This window comes from Peromyscus californicus, unplaced genomic scaffold, assembly GCF_007827085.1.
Source record: "Peromyscus californicus insignis strain IS unplaced genomic scaffold, ASM782708v3 Scaffold_10__1_contigs__length_136768540, whole genome shotgun sequence".
NCBI lineage: Eukaryota > Metazoa > Chordata > Mammalia > Rodentia > Cricetidae > Peromyscus > Peromyscus californicus.
Window position 1 is genome coordinate 90,903,398 of NW_026294391.1, and position 22,176 is coordinate 90,925,573.

Consider the following 22,176-nt stretch of genomic DNA (forward strand, 5'->3'; position numbering starts at 1 on the left):
CAAAGAGAGAGACAGGAAGAAGGTGGGGAGAGACGATAGCAAGGTGCCCAAGGAGCAACATGTAGTGAGGCAGAGGTAAAGCCAAGGAACATGTGGCAATACATAGATTAATAGTTATGGGCTAATTTAAGATATAAGAGCTAGCTAGCAAAAAGCTTGAGCCATGGCCAAGCAGTTATAGTTAATATAAGCCTCTTGTGTGTTTCCTTGGGGGACGTGAGTGGGAGAGTTTTGTCCCAGCTGCTGGCAAGCGGGGATACAGGAAATCTTCCGACTACAAAGGTTGAGAACCACTGCTCTAAAACCTATGATAGAAACTCTTGGCTAAGTCAAAGAAAATCATGTATCTGCTGGTCTATCTAATCTGGCATAACTGATTTTCAACTCAATGAATTGTATTATATGAACCTATCACTTTTTATTTCATATGATTAATAAATTTATGTGGCCAATGAATAAAGATCTAGATTAATAAACTATTAAAGGGAAAGGAAACATTTTGCAAATTAGGTACACAAACGTTTTTTGTTTGAAGAATATTTAATTAATGTGGGATGATGGAATTTGATTTTGTGCAATCTACTGTATATGTCTCAAAATGCCCTGTAATGGTGCTGTTTTCCTAGCTTAACATATGTGACTAAAAGTGTATTAACATTTAAGACAGGAAAGGAAAAGGCAAATTTGTTCGATGGTTAGCTAACTGAGCATCTTGAAAAGTCTCAATGTGTTCAGAATATGTGATCTTATTCTACCTTCCTCACTGGAGAAAGTAATCATACCCAAGCAGTCTTTGCTAACTAACTCTTCCCCAAATTAGAAGCCATCATTAACGCGGACAATGCCCTTCCTCTGGGAGCTAACCATTTAGTGTTCTGTTTCCCTACATGATAGTTGCTAGTCATATGTGGCTAGAATGGAATAAAAAATTTTTAAAATTCAGATCCTCAACCACATATCTCATGTTCAATAATTATATATGGCAGGAGACTACCATGTAGGACATCACCAATGTAGAACTTTTGCTTCACTACAGAAAGCTATACTATATGGTGATCATCTAGAAGGTTGAAGAATTATACCTGGTGTGGATATAGACTCCAAAATGGCTTAGAGTTTCATAAACTACCATGATAACTCATAGCTAGAAAAAGTTCTAAAAATTCAATTTCATCTCTTTAAATTTACAGATGAGGAAACCAAGGTTTAGAGATGGTCCATAGCTTACTTGTAGCAGAGTTGAGATTAGAACACAGGCTTCCTGTTTTGAAGCTGCCACTAATTTTACTGTGTGCTTCATCAGCTTGTGACCATCCCTTACCAGCATCAGTAGCTCTAGACCAGTGACCAGATGTTTCCACCATCACTCTCCCAACATACCAGCATTTTAGAGCGAGAAACATCAGGAGGACATTGGATAAGGCCAGAGATGGGGTAGAATATGCAATTATGCAAGTAAATACTTAGGTCCAGAATTAAGAGTAAACATTCCAACTGATCTATAAATATTTAACTAAAGTCATACATCTGGGCCCCAAAGAAGCAGGTTTCTTCTTGGCATTTACAATTAAAATGGATTAATCCTCTGAAAATGTTAATACTAACCTTTCTAAATGATAAACACATCCCAGGCTACTCCACTGTGAGTATAAATGTATAGGAACACATTACTCACTGGGTAGCTGACCCCTGGCAAAAACACAATGCTCTGTTCTTAGTGTACACTGATGGCATTGCATCAGTAAGGGGCTTGTTAGGTCCATAAAGGAAATGGATATGTTTATAAGGCCAATCTGTCCCCCAGAGGTCTGGAAGCAGGGTCTCATTTGAATGGGTCCAATGGTGCATCCAAAAGCCCAGGAGAGTTCTAGGGTGGTATATTTTAATTGGCTACCATTTTCTCTACTACCAAGAAACAGTGGCTAGAGTAAAATCTCGGGGCTATATATCATGAGTGGGTGTTGCATTTCACTGCTCTCATATTTCTTCTCAGAACTGATCTTTTAACCATATGATTCAGAACAGGTACCCACGCAAAGAAACTCAGCTTGCAGAAACAAAATGAGTTCGTTCTCTCTCCTTCAGGGAATCTTCCCTCCACTCCCACCCAGTTCAAGAAATGGAGCCTAGTACCTCATTATGTACCAGGTATGTTTCTGGATCAACCTCAAGCTATTGTTTTGTTATTCCTCTACCAAGCTAAAGCCAGCACTTACTTTCCAAGGGACTGGAGGTGTTAGGGGCTTAATGTATTCTCTCTGTCTCCATTGAAAACCAGTCAGTCAAAGAGGAAATATTTAAACCAAACGTTTATCACTAATGGTAGAAATTCAAGTGTAAGTTAGGAAATAAATGGAACCTTCAGAAATTTGTTTTGAGAGCTGGGCACGGATGTGCATACTTTTAATCTCAATATTTGAAAAGCTCAGGCAGAAGGGTCACTGAGATTTTTGAGGTCAGACTGGCCTAAATAGCAAACTCCAGGCCAACCTGAGCTAAATATTGAGACCCTGTTCAGGAAAAAAGTGAAAATAACAACAAAAAGCAACCAATTACTCAAATAATAACAGCAGTGGCAACAATAACAATACAAAAATATGTTGTGAAGAAGAGGATGAATCCCCTTGCTTTCAGTCAACATCACCATCTATGGTGAATATTATGTATTCTAAGTTCTTCTGGTTTTTTTTTCCAATTTCATTTTTCTTTACAGCTGAATAGTAATTTATTTTGTATATGCAATACAGCTTTATTTTCTATTCATCTGTTGATAGACATCTAAGTTAGTTCCACTTCCTTGCTTTGTAAAGTACTGAACATGGATGTCCTTTATCTTAAGAGAATTAGTTGCCCCACATTTCATTCAATTTTGTGAAAAAGAAATTGAACCCTTCTTCATGCAAGCAGGAGATATTGGACTGTCTACATTTATCAAACACTCTGACACATTCAATAACTATGTGCTTTAAGAAATGAATTGGGGGAGGGGTGGCAGGTGAGATGGCTTAGGAATTTAGAGCACTTGCTGCTCTTCCAGGAAACTTGAGTTCAATTCCCAGTGCCCACATGGTAGTTCATAACCATCTGCAAGTCCAGTTCTAGAGTGTCTGTCACCCCCTGCTGGCCTCCTTGCTCACCAGGTACATATGTGGTGCACAGACATACATTCAGGCAGAACATATATAGACATAAAAATAAACAAATAAAATGAATCTTAGAAAGAAATGGATTAGGGTCTGTGGGTAAGTTCAGTGATGAAGCAAGTCTTTAGCTTGTGTAAGGCTCCTGTTTAAACCCCAGCAATCCCCTTCCTACACTGTCCCACAAATGGATGAATCACTTTAGCAAATGTTTACGAAGTCCAGGAAAATCCTCAAGCTCCACCCCAAACAGTCACTAATGGTAAGAGTCTGGTATGAAACCTGGTTTGGCAAATAGAAGGTATTTACTAACTATTTGTAAATAGAAGGTATTCTATTAACTATTATCAAGCCAAAGAGGTTTGACTGACTCAGAAACTAAACCCACAGATAGAGAAATGAAACCATCCCAACAAGGTTCTCCAATGAGAGTCCCTGTGTCCCACTACACAGAACAGCAATTCTCAGTTTTAACTGGAGTATTAAAATCAAGCAGATTCTCCTGTGGAGAGTCTGACTTAATTGGTCTGGCATTGAAGCTAGGCACTGGTTTTATTTTAAATGCTTCCCAGGAGGTTCTGATATGCAGGCAGGATTGAAATGCACTGCCTGGAGCACAAGGATCAGCTCAACATTTTCCTTAATCCATCTAAACTGTCACAAATAGGTTAAGACAGTGATTCCAATTTTTCTTTTTTCATTTCCACGTGTGTGTGTGTGTGTGTGTGTGTGTGTGTGTGTGTGTGTGTGTGTGTGTGTGCGCGCGCATGTGGAGCACTGAGGCTGATATCAGGAAGGATCCTCGATCTTTCTTTCACCTTATCCATCAAGACATCATCTCTTAATCAAATCCAGAGCCCACTGATATGGCTAGTCTCCTAGCTCTGGGGTTCTGCTGCGTCTGCTTTACAATGTGGGCTACCACAATCATCTGGCATTTACTTGGAATCTGGGATCTGAACTCTGGTCTTCATATGTATATGGCAGGACTTTACCCACTGAACTGTCTCTGTAGCCTCTCCTTCTTGGTGGTGGTGGGGGCAGTTCAGGGTATCACACTTGCTAAGAGGTAGTTCCAAACATCATTTTACTGAGTTTTAAAATTTTAATGTATATTCATTGTACAAAATGATGGGTCTCACTAGAACATACATGTATATGTACACACACATAGAAACACACACATCATCTACTTTGCTCATATTTATGTATCCTTTACTCTCTCTTTTATTCCCCTTTTCTCTTCACCAGACCCCTTCTTCTCCCAAATAGTCACACTTACGCTTTCATGATTCTTACACACACACACACACACACACACACACACACACACGTGCGTGCACACGTGCATGTATGCATGCACATGTGCTTAAATCTAGACCTTCTATATGAGAGAAAACATGGAATGTATGTCTTTCTGAGTCTGGCTCAGAATTTTCAGGAGTTGGTGCAAAGAATCCACAATTTTATAAGCTCAGATGGTTCTGATGCAGCCAGCCTAGCAATCCATGGAGGAGAGAATAGGCTGCCTTTGGGAACTACAGAATTCAATCATCTGTAAATCTGCAATGGTGCAGAGTAGCAGCATCTCTGGTTGCTATAATATGTGACTCTTACCTCTGGAGAACTTAATTTATCTGAAGCAGACCCCAGGTATTAGTATTTTAAAAAAATGTTCCCTGTAATTCTGTGTGCAATCAGACTAAGGAACTATTGGCTTGGAGTAAGAATGTCGAAAAAGAGCCAGCCTTCATGTTCATGGCACGCATCGCTAGTCAATTCTGGCATTTTTTCCTATAGTGTCCATTTTGGCCTCATAATTCTTCTCATTATGTTGTAGCCAACCACAGTCATGCCTAGAATGGGCAGGCAATGACTATTTGTTATCTTTATCTTAGATCCTGTCTGGCAGAAATCTAATGACTTCTGGAGAGCCCACCCTGGCTTTTATTTCTAAACATAGTACTTAAATGTCCAGATGATTGTCAGCCAGTATATTGCTCTGAAGAAGATGGAAGCCAGAGGTGGATACAAGAGGAAGATCTAACATCTAACCACCTCTTCTACATAGTGAAGTACTTTTGTTTGTTTTGAGATTCGCTACACTGGAGCTTGTTATGTATCTGGGACTGGCCTTAAACTCTTGATCCTCCTGCCTCAGCCCCCAGGGAGTGCTGCAATTATAGACATGTGTCATCATACTTAGCAGTTGAAACGCTCTCCACTTCAGGTCATGCTGCACAAAGAAAGCCTTATGCTTCTAGTTTTATTCATATCAGGTTAATGGAAAATCTAACATCAAGTGTATAGGAACGAGCAAGCATGAGGAGAGTTTACTCAATGGCTACCACAGATCCTGGGCGGGACCCCTGATGACCCTGTTTATGTATCCCTGTGTGCTTTCCATAAACATTTCCTCTACTGAAAGCTTTTTTCACAGTGCACATGTGTAGTGCACTGAATCTAAATCTGTATCTCAGACCGTGGTTTGCAGGAGAGCACTTGGCCTTCAGAATAAAACTTGTCTTTTACTGTGGTGGTGTTTTCTGCTTTGGAGAAGGGCCAAGCAAGTGCAAAGATTCAACAGTGTTTTCCATAGATGATAATTATGTGGAATGTGAGGAGGGCAGAAAGAACATAATTTTTTTTCTTCTAAAGAGGCCTTCTTTCCCTGGGGCCTGTTGTTTCAACAAGTGCATAACCAAGAGCTGCAAGAAGCCTGGGCTTCTTCCCATCTTGGTAAGCTTCAATAAAGTAACTTTAAAGGCAACAGATCATAATCTTGATTAAGACTGGAGAGGTAAGTGTGCACTAAACCTGCCAAGGATCCACAAGTCCACAAATGAGGAAATCTCTCTGAAAGGCAGGTAGCCTGGAAGAAGGCAAGGAGCATGGTCTTTGGAGGTAGACTATGTTGAGTGTCTCCATCACTTAGTAGCTATGTGACCCTTAGTAAAGTACTTAACCTCTCTTACCTCGGTTTCTTTGATGCAAATGAAGGGGTCGTACACTTCCTTCTTTATAGGCTGGTACCTAGTTTTAAATTAGATAATGGTCCCTTTCTAAGAAGCCTCTTAAAACAGACCAGTGCCTAGCTAATGCTAAGACTGGATGACAGCTAGGCTGTGTGCAGGTCATTGTTCTGTGTAGACATTTAATTCAAATTCATATTAGCTTTTCTCGGGGGATGACTCCTAGATAATCAGGGTCTGGGTAGCCCACAAGAGCATCTCCTCCTGTGGATTACTAGATGACATTCTGCATCAGAAGAATCAAAATTGGATTTAGGTTTGAGAACCAGCTGTTTTAGCAAACACTCTTGGTGGTTCTGTTTCACATTCAAGTTTAAGAAACTACTACTCTTCATAAGAGGGCTAATGTCATCTGGTTTGTTCATTTCACAAGATATAGTTCCGTTATATGGGCGAAACAATGTATAGGCACTTGATGCAAATGACACTATAGATTTTCTAAGGAATGTGAACTGACACCATGTAGGTGATAAGACAGGACATGAAATAAAACTCAGGTTCTAGACTCAGGGAAATTCTGAAACAGAACATCTGACTTCATTGCTTCCTTACTCTATCTACAAAGAAGATTAATAATTGATAAGGCATATTTTGTCTGGATTCAACAAAGATGCCAAAGTTATTTTAACTATTAGGTATGATTTATTCTACAAGCCAGGTACTTATGATATTGTAGCAGTGAATGAGACAGAGGACACTCCTGCCTTCCCTAGGCTCACATTGGAGGAGACATAATAAATAATTCAAGTTGAGACTAAATTTTCATTCATTTTTTGATTCATAAATCCACTTCCAAGAAGAATAAAACTTCTATGTAGAAGAAGACAAAAAAAATTCCAGTAATTTACAGGTCAGTTGGTGTTACAAACAAATGCATGGTACTAAGGGGCTATGGGCTTGAGAAGATGTTATCAAGGGAAGCCTAATACAGAGAAGGGCCACTGTTCAGATGTGACTTTGAGGGGCTTTGAGGCAGGTGAAGGGAGTGGGAGAAGAACCAGATGATGAGGATTGGGGGAAGATAAGAGGCTTAAAGTTTGATTGAAGAGAGCATGGAAGGTCTTTGGGTGTCCAAATAGGTTCTCAAGACAGAGAGGAAAGAATAGTGCTGGATGAAAGTGATGCAAAGGACCTAAAGCATCCAAGCTTACTTACTCACACAGTCTTGTGGTAGGCTGTAAGGTTAAGTCTTTTTCTTATAGGTAAGTTCTCAGACCAGGACATCACAGATGTTTTCCCGAATAAGTGATACCCCAGCTGCACCTCCATTTGAGTTCCAGTTTCTGCTTTGCTTTGAGCAATAGAGCTGGATTTAAGACAACTTTTTTAAAATCAAGTCTTCCCAAACACTGAACTTAGATTGCATGGAGACAGTTGCTCCCCGCACTCATATTTCACAAATGTATATCCAATTACTTAATTATAACTAGTGTAATGGATTTGGCAGCAGCACAAGTGCTTCTTGGTAAGTGTTCAACTCCGTGTGTGGAAGCAGAAGTATAAGGGGCCAATAGAAGCAAGGAAACTGTCCTTGAGCTTCCAGTGTAGCCCAAGCATTAGTCAGCACGTGTATTCAGTAGGAAGGAAAACGTCAAGTTAATCCAATCAATTCAGTTAAGTGGAGGTAAGGAAAGCTTTTGTTATATTAAAAGGGTTTATCTAAAAAGGCGTAGGCAATAGATACCACAGTCTCAATTCACTGCTGTAGTTAATTCTTTTTTAAAGTAATTGAAATGTACATCAGCTAAGATGAATAATTGCTAATACTTGTGTAGTGCCTACTATGAGCACAACATGATACCAAGAACATTATGGACATTATTTTATTTAATCTCCGTGAAACCCCATAGGAAAACATGTATTGTGCTCATTTTATGGATGAATAAACTAAGTTAAGAAACTTGCCAAACTATCGACAGCAAAAGAGACTCAGGTCTAGACAGTCTAGAACCCACGCTCATTACTATTATACTGTGTTGTCAAGCATCAGGCAAGCTAGTTAGGAGTAGACTGCAGAATCCTGCCTTCCACTCCACAGTCCAGTGGTGGAGTATTCCAAAGCAGCAGGCATCATATTCACGACAACACCCATAGCCTGACTCTTCCCTTTCCTGATTGCTGCTGACATGGTACAACATGTACAGATCTCTTCTGTGTGATGATCCAGCATGAAAATCAGGGCCCAAAGCAGACACTGTCTGAATTTATTGAGTTTCTGAAACATCAGTAATTTTTTTTCCAGTAGCAACATTCCCCCCCCCCCCCCGCACAACCTTATCTTTATTTCCCCCCCCCCCCCCCCCGATTTAGCTGTCATTTCTGAAGGCTCATAGACAGTCACTGTCTCTTGGTTCTACCATTATAGAGAATACTTACCTCCTGTCTCCAAAAATTACTGCAAGTAATCAGTCTTCTAGTCTTCCAAGGAAACATGGGGAAATAGAACATTAGAAATCAGCCTTTTGGCTGTGGCTGAGCCATGTGAACCATCAGAATGAAACTGAGCCATACTGAATGGGAGAGCCAGCCAGCCATATCAACCAGCTGCTGTAGTTGTGCTGTAAAATAGATCAGGAAAGAAAACTGCCAAGGAAATGGGGGATGGAGCTGGGAGGCTTTCAGAACCTCGAGTCACAGGCCTTCTGTAGAGATGCTTTACAAGAGCCAAGCACATTGTCAGCATAGGTCAGCCAGAAACCCAGAGGGGGTAAGTTTAAGTTCAGGTAGTATTTTCTACCTATAGGATGCCAGAGGCCAGATTTAGGAGTGCAAGTATGTTGAAAGACAAGGGCACAGAGTTGCCATGGAGATTTACACTAGAGAAATTCTTAGTCAGTGTCAGAAAGATCAGCTTAAATCTCTTTGGGCTAGGAATGAGAATCTGTAGTCTGAAATTCTACCTGATCAGATAGGGCAGGATGGGGCAGATGCATGATGTGAGAGCCACTGGAGTGCAAAGGCAGGCAGGGAAGCTCTAACCCCAAACTACCCTGTGCCTATTAACGTCTGACTGAAGCTCAGAATCAGCAGTCAGTAGACTGACAGGTTTGTGGTGATTTAATAGTTCCATTCTTCAAAAGATGATAGTATGCTAACTTTAAAGTTATTCTTGTTCAACTGCCATATGATGTTTAGATTTTTTAAACCCATTTTTATTTAAAATGACTATTTGCACGATCTGTTTCAGAGATAAGAGAATTCGTGTATATGCTTTGTGTGTGTGTGTGTGTGTGTGTGTGTGTGTGTGTGTGTGTGTGCACATGCGCGCGCGCGCGCGCGCGCGCGCGCGCGCACGCTGAGGGAATTTCATTCATCTCCCATGCCAAGTCAGATTTGAATGGTAGGAGGTGATGACTATGAAAGAGGAAAATGGACCAAATCTTAAGGGCAAATGAATGAAAGGAAGCAGTACCATGCCTCAAGTTGTCATTGCCCCAAATACTTGGAGGCCTTTAGCAAGTTAGGGGAAAGTAGTAGGGACACTGAGAATGGTAAAACAGCTAGAATGAAGAGTTGTGAGAGTTGGGTTTATATTTTGGCACTCTCCAAATTTTTGGTGTGACCTTGAGTGAATCATTTAGCTCTGAGCATCATGTTTTTCATCTGTAAAATGGGAGCAATCATATGGCCTCACCCATCTGTGGCAGATTGTACTTTTGACTTTGATTCTTTGTTGGTTCCTTATCTGTGCCATTTTAGTGATTTTTTTCTCCCTAGATGAGATGGGGTATACTTCCCACTAATTGATTCTGGGTTGTATCATATAACTTACATTGGCTAACAGAATGCTATGAAAATTAACTGTAAGTCTTTTATAGCTTATGCCTAAGAGGCATTCTGTGTATCTGTTTGCTTTTGCATTGCAGCCTTAAACATAAAAAGAACATGCTGAGTCTAGCCCACTGATGTTTGGACGAGGAAAAACATGAAGCATAACTGCATCCAGCCTAGGAACTCCTAGCTTACCACAGACTCATGACTGAGCCCAGACTGGCCAATGCTCAGCAAACTTGGGGACCATTGAGATCTATTATAAAGGTTTTAAGTCAGTGAACTTTGGGGTGGTTACATAATGACACTCAGTTAATAGAGTTACTTAAAGAGGTGGTGCGTCTCACATGTAATGATAGTGTAAAGGTAATTTTTGAAATTTTCAAGTTTAATAAAAAATAATCCAATAATCTAAATGTAACTAAGAAGTTTGATGGCCTGGAACAGTAAGAGAACGAGAAATTGAGTCATTTTCTGTTCTTGTAGGTTTCCATTTGCCACATGGAAACTGGGGGAGCTAAGTCCCAGTCTTCCTCCCCAGTGAGCTCATGAGAAGCTACAGCTGCACAGGAGGTACTGTCCAGGTACTTCAGGGAGGACAACAAAACCTTGAGCAAAAAGAAATAGAAGAGGGATGGCTTAATGAGAAGACGTTCAGACCTCTTCAGATAGCAGAGCAGGATGCCAACAGCTCTTCACTGTACTTCTTCAAATACTTGTTCAGCTCATTAAATCAGCCATAAAATCAGTCACTGGTGGTGGAGTGCTGTGAGCTGTGGCCGGCAAGCTTGCTGGGCAATAATTCTGTCAGCTCTCTGTTCCAAGCAACTGTCTCTGAGAGCTCCAAAAGCTAAACACAGGAAAACCACACCAGCCACAGGCCTCATCAGCCAATAAACCTATGATGGAAAGCAGCAGCTCCCATGGTTGTTTCTAGTCCCAAGAGAGAGGGACAGTTTGACTCTAAAAAACCCACTGGGCTGACTAAAGATGCTCCCATCATCTACAATTTACTTCAGAGTTTGGGTCAGGCTGTATTTTTACCAATAAAATAAATATATGAGATATTTAGAAGACCTTGGCAGGAAAAGTATTAGTAAATGTAAGAGTGCAGGCAGTGTATTTTGGGAAATAATATAACTGGACTCAGTTGAATAGCGAGTAAATTATTTATACTCTTAAGAACTTGGGTCAGACTCAACCATTTAAGGCAGGGAGAAATGGCCATCTGGTGCTCTAGCTACAAGTGACCAGCTTATGTGTGACACAGCACATCTTGAACTACAGCAAGAAATATGAAACAGAATCAGATATCGTGCCAGAAAATTTCTCTTTGGGGGTCTATAAATGGGGGGGGGGAATCCTGGGCTCTCTTAACTAGCCATTGATATTGCCAGTTCCTATTTCATGCAACTGTCTGGTGGGAGTAACATCCTATAAAGTGTGAAAAGCAAGCAAATTACTTTATTTCCAGCATGTTTCCATCCATTCTTCATGCTCCCACCTTGGCAAGGAAGACTTGACAGTGGATGGATTCCCCATGTCGTCCAACAGCAGTCAGGTATACCTAAGAACACCTGAAATCTAATGAACACATTTTCACTTCCTCTACCCTAAAAGCCAAAATAGATTTGTCATCACCAGATTCCTTATCACTATCTTACCGTGTTCAAAACTTGCAACCTGTCCCATCCTTTACTCTCACATCCCCAGGGACTTCACTTTATCTTTCTTTCAGGTGTGTCTCTCTGCTTTGTTTTAAACAGCTTGAGTGAGATATAATTCACATCATACAATTCACACTCTTAAAGCACACAGCAATCTAGTAATTCTTAGAAGGTCCTTAGGAGCTTTGCAAAATTCTGTAAACATCACAACTTTAGAACATCTTCACTATATAAAAAGGAGACTCCATCACCACTAGTAGTGACTTCTTATTTTTGTACACATGCCTACGTTTCCGTTTCCCACTGCTCTACTGTCCTAGGCAGTCACTTACCCACTCCCTAGGTATATCTGTGTGTTCGTTTGTCTCAGTCCTCTCCCTTCCTCTCCTCTGCTCTAATCCAGAGTCTCGGCCCTATGGTTTGCTCACTGTATCAGCCCATAAGCTCTTTGATCTCCACGTTTTCTCAAAGTTTCTTCATATTATATTTCAGGTCATCTGCCCCAGCACCAGTTTCCTGAAATCAGCTTATTTCCTCTCTCTTAAAGGAATGAGAATGAGCCTTTGTTTCCCGTGGCATCAGTGCCTCTGTCCGGAGGCTCAGTTACTCTAACTTCACTCACTGGGTCTAACTGCAAGTCAGTGTGTAGAGCACCGCTCATCAATTTAAGGCTTTGCCCAAATGATTTCCTTCACCCAGGGTATTCCTTAAACCCCAGTTCTCTTTCTAGTGAATACATGCATAGCCAGCTTAAAGTTTCTATCTCTCCAAGAGAAATTTCCTAAAAAATACCCACTAGATGAATAGGAACTCAGTTAAAAACAAACAAGTCAATGGCAAAAGCAGAATCCAGAGTATTCCCAGTCTTCTTACTGTTGGGTTATTGGTGCTTTCTTTAGCAATGGCTTTTTTTTTTAGCCAATCTCCTTTCCTTTCCCTCTCAGCAGCCTTGATTCAGAATGGTATTCATTCACTACCTCTATTTGCCAGTGGTTCTCAACCTTTGGTGTGCAATGGAGTTACTCAGGGAGACAGAATACTGACTATCCATTCTATTCATGACAGATTAAGGAAAGCCTCTAGAGGTGGTGAGCCCTGGGTGTCTGTGTCCCAAAATCTACTCCAGGTAATTTCCAAGTTATGAACCACTGATCCTCATTATCACCAAGCCTTCCTGCCATGCTTTCTCCATTTTTTGCTTCTCATCTGCCCTAATTTTACTGCTATTTCATGTTCATCTCCAAGTACTTCATTTATGTACTCAAAATCGTTCCATGCCATAGTGATATATATCCTATATTAACCAGGGTTTTATGTTGCGGCAAAACAAATCTCCATGCATTTAGAAGATTAACCTTGGAGCTTAAAACAATGAAAACTTATGAATTCACAGTTTTCATCAGTACAATTTAGCTGGGCCTCTTCTCAGGGACTCTCACTGTTTTAGAATCTAGGGTTTTTAAATTATTAATTTAGGTTTTTTTTTTTAGCCCTCCAGATTAAGAGGTGAGTACTATTTAAAACATAGTTTCTTGTAGTTCCCAAGAGGAGGTAGTTTGCTCTAACAAATAGAGCCATGTAGGGAAACACCAAGGACTGTGAGGAGATGAAGGGGAGGAGTATCATGAGCAGGAAGCTTTCTATGGTTTCTATGGAGAAATGGAAGGCAGGGTAATAGGTCTTGGATTGGCTAGTTTGAACAATTCACTGGGCACTGGGATATAAGGTTATTTCTACTTTTCTGTTACCTGGACCTAAGATGACCGATGCAGAGGAATAGTAAAAGACAGAAAGAAGGGGTGGTTTAGAGTATGGATCCTGGATTGCCCAATTTTCACAGGTATAGTATGGTCTGGGATATGCTATTTGTTATCCTTAAGATTTGCCTTGGCCTGGGGAGTTGCTCCTCCATCAGTGGCAGTCCACTTTGCCAAAGAATGAAAAAAATGTAGAATATAAGAAAACAGCATTAATGTACTCTCCTGGCTGAATTCACAGAACTAGCTAGAGCATAATTTAAGATCATTTGCCATTGGCAAGATTAAGTTCTTTGTGGCTTTAGGACTAAGATTCTGTTTTCTTGCTGGTTTCCTGCTGGCATTTAGTCTTAGGAGGTCTTCTCAGGTACTAGTCTCATGGGTCTCTTGAACCTTGAAGATTTTTCTTCAAAGTCAGATAAAAATTTTTACATAACATAACGTATTCATGAAAGTGACTGTTGTAATGCCTTTACCAGGTAATATAAGTTAATCAAGGAGAAAGACCCTGTCATATTTGTAGATAAAATTTTGAAAAGAAGGGGTTGTACACATCATACAAGAAGGGGTATGGATTTTAGAATTCTGCTTTTCTCCATATGAATTTATTTAAATGACTATGTTTTCAAGGGAAAAAGTCTGGGAGTGTATGTGTGTATGTGAATATTAATCAGTTCTGTTTAGGGGAGTTTGAATGGCATTATTTTTAGATGATATTAATTTTTATTTTATGAAATACATGAACTATTAAAAAAAGGGAGTAAGGGCCGGGCGGTGGTGGCGCACGCCTTTAATCCCAGCACTCGGGAGGCAGAGGCAGGCGGATCTTTGTGAGTTCGAGGCCAGCCTGGTCTCCAAAGCGAGTTCCAGGAAAGGCGCAAAGCTACACAGAGAAACCCTGTCTCGAAAAACCAAAAAAAAAAAAAAAAAAAAAAAAAAAAAAAAAAAAAAAAGGGAGTAAAGTGGAAGGGAGTAAACAAAAATAGAATGAAGAACCTTTCATTTGATTACTAAATGAAAACATAAGTCCATCTTGTCAAATAGGTTATCTTGAGCATAATTCCAACTATGTTCAAATAGTTATCCTCCAATAATACCTCCTTAAGACAATCTCATACTCAAGGCAAACTAAGTGCCTTGGCCCGCATTTACACTGTGCTTTTTTACCTATATGGCACACTCATATTATACCACTTGATTTCTGCCCAAATCCTGTCTGTCACTCAAAGTTCACTGCAGTCTCTCCTATGAAGTTATTCTTTCATCAACCGGGAAGTTTCTGCTTACCTAGAAATTTCTGAATAATAGAGCAGACAACTCAAACCCTCAAACTTGAGGGTCATTGTGCCTACATTTATACTCTTGGATCTTGGAAAATTTTACCTGGGCACTCTATGGTTAATTGTTTAACCTTTAATAAGCCAGAACTGATGCTCAAAGGACACAAGGGAGAATTTGAGAGAAGAGGTAGTAAAATTTAAAATCCAAGGAACACTGAAAGAGGAAGTATATTAAAATCCCTAAGACAAAAACCCAGGAGAAGCTGTGTATGCCTTCAGGAAGAAATAATTGTTTGGAATTGAGATTTGGGAAATCAAACTTTTGCTAGATGTAAATGAACTGAGCTTTGACGTTCAAGACCCAAACATAAGCTTTGCCTTGGAGAATACCCTGGAAAAAGTTATAGAAACTAAATAGGAAGTAAATGCATCATGAAGCCAGGCAATGCCATTAGTGATGCCTCTGACTATTTTTTTCAAAACAGACATTTTCTTCTGCTGAGATCTCTTTGTAGAAATCTACCATGTTAATTACAAGTAAGGAAAATTGGTTTGTGAATTCTCAAGAAGTGAACTCATCCAAGAAAAATAATCATGCCTTATGACAAGTTTTCTCTTTCATTTATGCCAGTTGGATTATGAAAGTCAAAGCTAAGAATAGCTATTTTCCAGACTTGAGCTTAAAATAAACCTTATACCCCATCCTCTGTTACTCACTCTGTTTTTTCAAGAGGGGCACGAAAGGACAGCCAAAGAGCTATCAATTAACATACAAAAATGACACTATGGTGGCAAACCAGGTGACCTCACCTTGAGCTGGTAGTTAGAGCCATAAATCTCAATTTTCTTTGTTTATAGACTAATCAGAAACCATAGCACCAAAAGAGAACACACTAAGTTCCAGAGAAATAAATAACTATACTATTAAGTCCTGCTTACTGTGGGATGGTCTGTATGTCAAATGTGTTGCTGATTGGTCAATAAATAAATCACTGATTGGCCATTGGCTAGGCAGGAAGTATAGGCGGGACAAGGAGGAGAATAGAGCTGGGAAGTGGAAGGCTGAGGGGGAGACACTGCCAGCCACCATCATGACAAGGAAGATGTAAAGTACCGGTAAGCCACAAGCCACGTGGCAAGGTATAGATTAATAGAAATGGATTAATTTAAGCTGTAAGAACAGTTAGCAAGAAGCCTGCCACGGCCATACAGTTTGTAACCAATATAAGTCTCTGTGTTTACTTGATCGGGTTTGAGCGGCTTGGGACTGGCGGGTGAGAGAGATTTGTCCTGACTGTGGGCCAGGCAGGAAAACTCCAGCAACACCTGCTGTTCATTTACACATACTATGTGACAGCTACTTTGCATGTATGATCTTAGTTTTTATAACAATTCCACTAGCTAGGCAATCTTACCTAACAATGAAAGATGGCGTTTGAGGGCAGTGAAATAGATGTGGAAACTGAACAGTATCACTCACCTCTTCTTTGACTTTTTCTGGTGTCAGGGGTCGGGGGTGGTGTTGTCTTGGCATGAGACAGGGTTTCTCAGTGTAGCCCTGGCTGTCCTGGAACTCACTCTGTAGACCAGGTTGGCCTCAGTCTCAGAGATCCACCTGCCTCTACCTCCCAGTTAAAGGTATGCGCTACCACCCCACCCTTTATTTGACTTCTTAGAGGAGAATGGCCCAAAGCAACTTTTTCCTGCTTGTCAGACAAGTGGATTATTTCTAACGCAGCAACCCACTCTCACATTCTGGAGTATTTTCTGTCTGCTTGATAAATGAAATGGAGAAGAGGATTACTAGAAGCTGAAAAATGGGGTGCTCCCATATTCTAACTGTTACATGATTTCCTCCCAAACTTACTTCCTTTTCTGGGGCTGCTTCCTTATCTGTATCCTTCAAGAGTCTGACTGGATTAGTGGCTTGGAAAAATTTGGAAGCTAGAAAAGCTCAGTGCAGTGCCAGTGGCTGAAAGAGCAGAGGCAGAAAGGGAAGATGGACAGCCTGTGGTGAATCTTAGGGTTTGAATGATGACAGGGTGAGCAGAATGGTCACTGATTTCCAAAGGGAAAGAGGTGGGATGAAGACAGAGGCTTTAATAGAGAATATGGGAGTGGGGGTGGGAGGAAAATCATTGGAGACTTATTTGTTTGTTTTTTTTTTAAAGATGTTCTGCTGGTAGATCTAAAGAAGGGTCACACTTAAAAAATGTGAGCAAATACCCGGTATGGTAGAGCCTGTCTTTATTCCCAGCACTTAGGAGACAGAGGCAGGCTGCTCTGCATAGCAAGTTCCAGGACAGTCAGGACTACATAGTGAGACCTTGTCTCAAAAATAGGAAAAAAAAATAGAAAGAAAGTAAGAAAGAAAGAAATGTGAGCAAGACAAAGAAGCCCAAAATACAGAGGCAGAAAAAAAATCAGCTTAATGTTATATTTATTGATTTGCTAATCCAACTCCATTGCCCTGGCTGACTGGTGAAGGGCTGACAGCCCTGGTGCTTTAGGTGTAATCCACTGAGAAGAAAGGCACAGAAACTTAAAGCTGAATCGGTCTTTTATATGTCATTAGACGAAACTCTCAACAAGGTGGGGGTTTTTGTTGTTGTTTTCTTTTTTTTTTTCTTTTTCTCTGAAAGACCACAAAACCCTCCTTGATTTGCCTCTCCTGGGAAGAATCACTGTTCAGATTTAGACACTTCACAGATTTAGTGCAATCCAGCTCAAAGAATGATACATTTTACAAATCAATAAAAAGAAAGTAGAAAGAGAGGTACTTAGCTATAACAAGTGTTTTCAATTTATAGTATTAATAGTATTGGACAGTTCAAGCTGCCATCCCAACTTTGATAGTCATGGTCAAAAGATAATACTTAAAATAAATGGAACCAAGTTCTAGTTTTTGTGATCATACAGCATCAAGTTTCAAAAATCCATGTTGAAAAAAGATTTCTTTCCACCTTACCTGGAAAGCAGCTTAATATCCTAATCTCCATTTCCTCATTCTGAAAATATCTGTATACGCTCATAAGTTGTTTTTGCTTCACATTACCTCTCTACCCCCATCCTTCCTTTTACACAATGGCAAGATATAGTGTTTATCTAAATTATTCTAGTATGAATAAAAACTTGGGAGTTAGAAATTGAAATTAAAACCTGATAAATCCAAGGAACAGTGGAGGGATGATCTGCTGACCCTACTTTCCATGTTTTCCAGGTCCCAAAGCCCCGGAAACCTCCTCTCTTCCTGTCCCTCTCTATCCGACTTCCTCAGTCCTCAAACATCTCTATGGCTGATCCCAGACAGCCAATCACTGACTCCTTCCTTGATTCAAGGTGGCTTGATTGGCACAGCTGAGTGGCAGTGAGAACAATTCTTCCGCAACAGCTAGGTCTTACCAAAAAGAAAATGGTACCAGACACAGTGCCTTGTCAAGTCAAAAATCCTCACTTTCCCAAGTGACCCAGGACTGTTCATTCTGGGGGCTCAATGGAAACCAACTGAGACAGAGCAAGGCAGAGAGGATAACTACTAGACATATTCCAATATGAACTCTGTGGACAGGTCCACAGTAAGCTAGCCCTCAGGATCCAGAGTAGAATAACCAGCAGGGAAAGCATCCTCCCCGAGTTCATAATCTGGAATACAAATCAGCACTGAAAGTTCCATCCTAACTTCTTCCACCAAAGCACTTCTTTAAGATGTTAGTTTTCTATTCCAAACCCTTATGCATGATAAGTTGCCGCTTCACTATGACTTGGCGTAAAGAATAATGACGGTTGTGATGCTAATCACACAGAAGCAATATGATTACAGGAGGAGAGAGCTTTTACAGGGGAAAGTGAAAATGTCACACTGCAGTGTCTGAAGGGAAGGTTGTTAAAGCAATCAAAGCCATTAGCAACTGGAAAGCACCCAGGCCTGACTTCCTGCAGAGTTTTTGGTCTGTGTTCTCAAGATAGCACACAGAGCTAGTGCAAAATGCTCTGCAGGAACATTTAGTGAGCCAGCTATGACATGTGATTTGTGCAGCATCTTGAAACAACTGCCATTTTTTCAGTAATACTTTCTTGCTTGAGGAAGAACATTGACCGACAACGTGGCCACTTACCATTCCCTGAAGAGAATGGAGCCCAGTTTGACATGATAAGAGCAATAATGGCCCTGTAAATAGTGAAAAGCTGTTCAAATGGTCATTGAGTTGTAGCAACCAGGTGATTCAGCCCTTCGGATCAGTTATGTAGACAACTGGAAGAAAGTCTGTGTAGGTGTTATACAGTTGGGAGAAAAGCTTGCACCTATTGGGGGCCAACTGCTTCTTTCAGGAAGAAGACAAGGAAGTTCAACAGCATGCATTATGAAGGGCCTTGTAAAAGTTGGTTTCAGATGTAGGTGGTGGTGACTTTATTAGGAAAGAAAGAGAGCAAGCCATGTCAGGACTAAGATATAAACACATTGAATAGCCTTGGTGTCTGAGACACGATAAATGTAGTTAAAAGTTAAACAAAGTGTAAATTCCACTTCCAGCTCGGTGCCACTGACCTGGAAAATGGAATAACTCTGGCAGTTTGATATAAATCCAAAAGTATACAGAGATGTGGGGGCTGGGATTTAAAAAAAACAACTTTAAACCAAATTACATAAATTTTAAATTTCTGGGTATCAAAAAATACATAGGGTGGGTTTTATTAAGGTTATTTTAAAGCCAAGAATCATAATGTTATTCAAACATGGATAAGAACCTCTTCAGAACTATGACAAGGATCTGAAATGGACAAGTGATGGCTTGTTTCCTCCATATTCTTACTCTCCCATTCTTTGCTAACTGATTGAACTCTGGTATTTTAGCTAGAAATAGTAGCCACCCAGAATAAAGACCAGTTCTTTAAAAACTTTACACTTATTTACGTATTTATTTATTTAAGGGCAGTGCACACCCATCATGGTGAGTATATAGAGGTTAGATTACAATTTGTGGGAGTCAGGTCCCTCCTTCTACCATGTGGGTCCAAGGGATTAACATCCTTACCTCATAAATTGTCTTAATGCCCCCCTTATGTTTTTCTTGGGTTGGTCTACTTTATTTGCCAACTAATTTACAGAGATTAAGAATGCACCAAAGCAATAGAAGTCTTTTATTGAATCATTAAAATGCCCTAGATTTGCCTAATAATCCAGTGTCTTGTTTATCTAGCTGGGAACTTAGATCTTATTCATTGCCCAGCTGTACTGTTTCCTTTTCAGAAACATAGATACTATCCCAAAATGTTCTGATAGCCTTGTTCTTAACTTTTGTGGTTTTCTGGACCAAAGCAAACAGCTCAATTTGAAACAAGTTCAATATCACTTCCTTCACAAATTAACTCCTCTTTCTGAACTTGAGATCCTAAACAAGTGGCATCTATATTCATCTGAACCCTGAGGATGTACTTTTTACCCAAGAAATTTTAGATTTCAACAAAAGATCCATTCTATTGAAAAACAATGGTATTGATGGGGAATTGAGTGTAAAAACTCTTCATCTTGTAACAGAATCTCACTGTAACATCCCTGACCATATTCTGTACTTAACTACAGATAGTATGAACAAAAACTAGTCCCTTTCTATTTCCCCACTATTTGTCAACTTATAGTCTCTTCTTTTTCCTTTTAAGGATATCAAGTTCTACATTTATATGACTGCAGTCCCTCCAGAGAGTTCTTCTGGGGCCCTTAGTGATAACTTTGTATTGCTTTTGAGTGATGCTGACATTTTCTGGAGTGTAAACTGTCTTGTTGCTAGGAACGGTCTTTATTTTTGAAGTAAGAGCAAAGCAAGACTATAATTTTCAACTTCACTTTCAGATGAATGCGACAGTGTACTAAAGTTTTGACTTATGTAAATGCACTCAAAAAAGTGATGCCACATATATTAGTTTTTTGTCAACTTGACACAAGGTAGAGTTATCTGGGAAGAAGGAACACCAATTAAGAAAATGCTTCCATAAGATCAGCCTGGAAGCAAATCTATGGGGTATTTTTTTATTGATGATTGATGTGGGAGGGTCCAACCCTTTGTGTGTGGCTCTACCGTTTGACCCATGGTCCTGGATGATTTAAGAAAGCAGGCTATGGGGAAGAAGGCAGTAATCAGCATTCTGACATGGCTTCCAGCCATGAGTTCCTGACCTGAATTTCCTCCTTGATAGAGTATAACCCAAGAATTGTATAATGAAACCTTTTCCTCTCCAAGAAGGTTTTTGGTCAGTGTTTTATCACAGTAATAGAAAATAAACTTATAAACCATGAAATGTATAAGTGATTTTAAATGGAAGGGTATTCTTGTTTTTCCTAGTCTCTTGCTCTGTTTAGATGAAGATCTGTTGATTTAAGTTAGAGTAACAACTTTGGACTCAATTTGAAAATCATAAATGGAGGGGTAACAAGATGGAAAGAGCCTATTGAGCTGTGTCATTCAGATACTTAACTTCCTAGGTAGACTTGAACAGCATCTCAACATTGCATTCTTTATCTTTCCAAGTTCTATTTAGGTCTTTCTGAAGTCTTGATCTGTTCAGTCTTTCCTTTAGGAGCTTGAATATGTGCAAACACAGTTATATTAACTATTTTAAAATACCTGTTTACTGATTCTATCATCTATTACTTATAGGACAGTTTTTGAATGACTGACTTTTCTCATTAGTGGTCAATATTTTCAGTTTATCTGAATGTCTGATGACTTTCTATTGGATGCCAGATGTGAAATTTATCTTGATTGTTGCTGGACTGTTTGTATTTATATAAATATACTTGGACTTTTTTCTGGGAAACAGTTAAATTACTTGGGAAAAGAGTCTCTCCAAGCCTGTTTTATTAGCCAGGTCTAGAACATCCTTGAATCTAAGGCTATTTTGACACCATTCCAGAAGCAAGAACTTTTGAGTACTCAGTCTGATGCTCTGTCAAAAAGGAGCTTTTCCACTTTGGTTGAGCATCGAAGCACTAATATGTCTGAGGATTGCGATTGTTATTGCTGTTCCTTTTGGATGCTTTTTTCCTTGGTTTAGGTTAAATTCCTTACACACACATGCTGATCAGTACTCACCCAGGCTAACATTAAGTGGAGACTTGCCATAGATCTCAAGTTCTTTCACATAGCCCTCTCTTCTTCAGGACTTTGCTGTGCAAATTCGAGCTGCTGTGATACCCCAGGACTTTGAGCAAGGATCATCTCCTCACCTGTGAAACTCGGCTTTGGTATTCTTTCTCCATACCTTTGCCTGGAAGCCTTCCAGGCACTAAGCTGGAGAAACTTACAGGGCTCAGGGGCTCGCCTTCATTGTTTCCTGTCTTGCAGGGGTGACTGGTTGTTTTTGTTTTGTTTTTTTTTTTGGTTGTTGTTGTTGCCTCATTTCCAGCGTCTGAAAGCTATTGTTTTCATTTGGTCTGGTTTCGCCCTGGTTTCCAGCAGGAGAGTAAATCTGGTTCTTGTTATGCTATCTTGGCCAGAAGTGAGGAATTGTACATCAGAGAGGAATAAACGGCT

At 40.0% G+C, this 22,176-nt stretch overlaps 1 protein-coding gene and 1 pseudogene across 1 annotated transcript in view; both read right to left on the bottom strand.

Moving 5' to 3' along the window:
• Positions 1-22,176, bottom strand: part of Col4a6 (collagen type IV alpha 6 chain) — a 285,743-nt gene that overhangs the window by 105,508 nt on the left and 158,059 nt on the right. The window lies entirely within an intron of this gene.
• Positions 19,861-21,902, bottom strand: LOC128113503 (60S ribosomal protein L9-like; annotated as a pseudogene).